A 4376-nucleotide genomic window follows, 5' to 3' on the forward strand; every position below is an offset into this window, starting at 1 on the left:
CTGATTGAGCTGGGCTGAGCAGGCTGTCTTCACAGTATTTGTGTGTCTCTAATGCAAATAATACTGGACTGAGAGCCAGCAGCTAGTTGAATGTTACTATTTTTCTAACTCCTCAGGCTTACAGAAAACCTTGGATTTTACCATAATACTGCAGCTGAATTTCTTTTGTAACTGAACTTAAAGTATCTTCAGTGTTTTGTTGTTTTTTGTGGGTTTTTTTCGAGTTGCTAATGTTGCTCAGTAGTTCAGACTGACCTTCCACCAGATGGCACTTCAGGTACCCTGATGGCATCTATTCAAAGATACAGGCAAGCATCCTGCATTATATATCTCAATTTGTGATATGCTGCCTTTGATTTTTCAGCGTCTTAGGACTGGAATCAGAATTGGCACTTGCACCCTGAGGTAGTCACATCCAGTAATCTCATTCAGACTATCCTATTATGCTTTTATGCTTGTTGAAGTGTTTTCCTTGGAGATCTCTATCTAAACATGGCTTGATCAGTCTGTGGTGAAGCTGTGTGAGATGAAAGCTTTAGGAGGTATGGCTGCAGTCCACTTCATACAGATACGTGGCCAGAAGCTTTGTGAGAGTGTCAGCTGGAATTCACAAGGACCATGCTGGGTTTAGAGATATGACAATGAAACACCCCAGGAAGAGAGGCAGCTTTTAATGCAGAGTCATATATCTAACTGATTCAATACAAATGTAACTGTATATAACTTTAAAAGCCCTCAAAAACCATAAAAATGCAATACTGGAATATGTTCAGATTCTACTGTGGTGTTGATAGACCAAGTGCTGGAATCTTTGGATTACTAATCCAGAGTAATGAAAAGTATACTTACATATTTGGAAAAGGTCTCTAATTTTGTGGTAAGAAAATCAGATGTTAATAATTTTAAGTCTGTAGAAATTATCTATTTAAACTGTTTGTATTAGGTTTTAAAGCTGTAAAAGGAATGGTGATCTAATTTTCATCAATGCTGTGCAAACATGCTTTGAAAAATATTCCCGGAATACTTTCAATAACTGCAATCAGATGATAGGAAATTCAGAGAGCTCAAGTGACTTCTCAAAGCTCCCTGTGGTCTGGAAATAGCATTAATATCTGGTTTATTTTTATCTGCCAGATAATGCTTTTGTAAACTAGAAATATAAACTTTTGGTTTCAGACTTTCTGTAGAAAGATCTAGAAATAACACTTTTCATGCTAGAGTGGTCATGTCAAGACACAGGACTTCTAAATCTTTCTATCTATTGCTATTAAAAATCATATTCTGAGTTTAAATGAACACTTACTATCTGGGCATAGCTGAAAAGTGGTCTAGGCTTAGGACAGAGGTGAAGCTCCTTCTGCTACTGCAAGGCGACTGTGCTACTGACACAACTTCCAACAATTTGAGTGTTGATCAGTGAACAGGGAGTATGCAGAGGGCTGTAGCAAGCTGTGTAACTGAGCTCATCCTTGACAAGGATCAAAACCTTTTTATCCCTCATAGGACTCATTACTTACTGTTCATCTCCTTGGTGATGCACAGGTTGATAAGAAATCATCTGTCTGGGCAGACCAAGGTGTCAGTGCTTTCTGTTCTAGGATAGTTCAGTTTCTGGCTTCTCTGGGTAGGAGTCTTTATCTTTCACAACACCTCAGATGTGTTCAGATTGGATACGTCCAGTTCAGCAAAACATTGGGACCCTTTCCAGTTTTGAGTTCTCAGATCTGCATCTTTTACTCTTTGATTATATAGTAGAACTGAACTTAGAAGTGAGAGGAATGTGACTGCAAAACTGTGGGTGCTGTTGCCTTGCTTGAGTTCAGTGCTGCTTCCAGCTGAGCTTCATATGTGAATTGTCTTGAGCAAATGTTTTTCTGCCAACTGAATTGTAGGAAATATCTGGTTGCTAAGCACCTGTGATGAGGAGGAGACTTTCATTTCCCCATTCCTTGTTTGGTCACTCTGTTTGAGATGCAGGTAAAATCAAGTTTATAACAAAAAAAGTTGTCTGAAAAGTGTTATTTATGAGATATAATAAAACATTCTGAATGGGACAATTAGAATAAAAATAAAGGTTAAGTGAGTTATGGAGGACAAGTTAAGAAATTATTGGTATGGGTGAGGGCAGTGTCCTGGCTTTGTCAGCATAAATAAAACCCTGGAGCTGAAAGGTCAAAAATGTACCTGTCGGTCTCAAACTGGCACTTCAGGAGTTGCCTGCCAGGCTTTTGTAAAGGGCTAAAAATATGCAGATGTTTGGCTGGAGAAACTAGAGACCTTCTGCTCTCAGCAGCAGTTAGGGAATTGAAAAAGCAGCTGAAGATGTTTTGAAAGCAAGTAAGGGGTCTTTGAACTCCTGTTTTCACATAAATTGAAGCAGCATGTGATGGACTGCAACAGATTTGTGTTTAGATCAACTCTGATTTTTATGAGCTGCTGGGGAAGAAAAGACTTGCAGATATGATTAAAGAAGCTGCTACCATAAATACAACTGCAAGCAGGTTAAAGTTTCCATCATCTATTATTTTATTTATTAACCCAATGTTTTGCATAAACATTTAATGTTATTGCATCATGTGTGATGGGATGTTTACTGTGTGAGTAACAATTCACCTTCTTTCAGCTCTCTTGTCTGGATAAATGGTGGTAGAGGTTGCCTCAGACTAGTTAGGAGCACATTCCAAAAATGGAGCAGGACTGGCAGCCCACAGAGCCATAGGCTGTTTTTTCAAGTGGTCAGTGTTATTGTGTTTTATCTCTGTGCTTGGACTGGAAAACATGCTTCTGGGCTTTCCTTTGATAGATGGAGGGAGAGTGGTCCACCTCTAAGACTTATCCTCACTTTTTAAAATAGACTTTCCTTTTTCCATGCTTAAAAATACAAGTATGGTTTCAAAGAAAAGGCAAAGCACTAGAAGAAAAGGAGCAATATGATCCTAGTTTGATTAACCTTCTCTTTGCCAGGTTTCTTCCTAAGACTGAGATTGCTGCCTTAATGTATAGAAAAGCATTGTACCTTTTTCTATATTACAAAAACATAATCTATTAATTATATAGGAAGGCTATTCCAAATGCCTTTGAAACTAATTGGAATGCTTACCTTTGCTTCAACAGGCCTTTCTGTTTAATGTGGTGTGATTTGGCTCAGTGTCCTCTTAAACAGAACACCCAGGATGTTCCAAAAGTAAGTTTTCAGGAATGTTGACAGGCACCATCCCCCCCAGCAGCCTCAATCTTGTTAATGTTTTAAATGAGGAGATTGAAGTGGGTAATTAACATATATGAGCTGCATTTACAAGCTGAAAAAAATGTTTATTGTTTATCCTTTAAAGACTGGCTGCCTTGCTCAATATTAAACTGAGGAAAAACAGGAGAGGAAAATTATCCTAGTTTTTTGAGAAATGTGCTTCTGAAAATAAGGAACTAACTGGCTAAGGTCATATGCAATCCTGGCAGATATCTTAGGGTATCTCAGCTAACAAATCCCCTTTAATCCATCACTGATACTCAGCCAGAAAGAGCTCCTTCATGATAGCTGATACTAGGCTGTTATAATGAAACCCTATAAACTTGAAATTCAGGCTTGTTTTCATGTATTGCTCAGACACTGTTTGTATGTCTTGGACTTCTTTCAAAACAGTTTTGTTTAGGAGTTTATATAAACAAATCAGCAAGGTTTTAAGTTTGAATTAGAGGGATGCAAGAGACCTGCTGGCCTCCCAGCAGGTGATTTCTGCAGCAGTCAAAGCATCTCTGCAGATGTGGGCTAGTGTCATTCCATTGCAGAACACTCATCTCTTTTTCACAGTTTTTAGAGTGATGCTGTGGTGAGCAAGGCCCTGAGGAATAGGATGTCTTGTGTGATACCTCTCTCCACTGGTGGAAGCTGGTTGCTGCTGAAACTAGCAAGTTTCCTCCAAGGGATTGTTGCATCTAATCAGCAAGAGATAGGTTTATTTCCCTTGAGGCTCTTTTTCTCCCTGTACCAGCTCTAACTAGTGAACCTGCCTTCCTGTGCTGGGTACATTCTTTTGATGCACCAAACACTCCTTCAGCAGGCTGCTGAAATACTTGCTCTGCTCCAGTGAATATACCAGTATTATCCCTGGAGTAATATTGGGCAACTGATTTCCAAAGACTTTGGCAGAATCTTTTGGCGTGGAATTCTGCCTGACTCAGTTCATTTCCCAACAGAGTCCCAAACACAAGCTCACTGCTTTGTGGCATGTTGCTTTTGACAAGCTGATACCTGCAGCAGGGCATGAAGCCATCTCATGCAAGTGTTAGAATAGTTGGTTCTTGGCTGAAGAAACAAGGAACAGAAAAAAAAACATCTGGTGGTAAGTTTCAGTAAAAAATTTCTGCAGGAAAAAACC

Source organism: Chaetura pelagica, unplaced genomic scaffold (genome assembly GCF_000747805.2).
Source record: "Chaetura pelagica isolate M959 unplaced genomic scaffold, ChaPel_1.0 scaffold449, whole genome shotgun sequence".
Classification (NCBI taxonomy): domain Eukaryota; kingdom Metazoa; phylum Chordata; class Aves; order Apodiformes; family Apodidae; genus Chaetura; species Chaetura pelagica.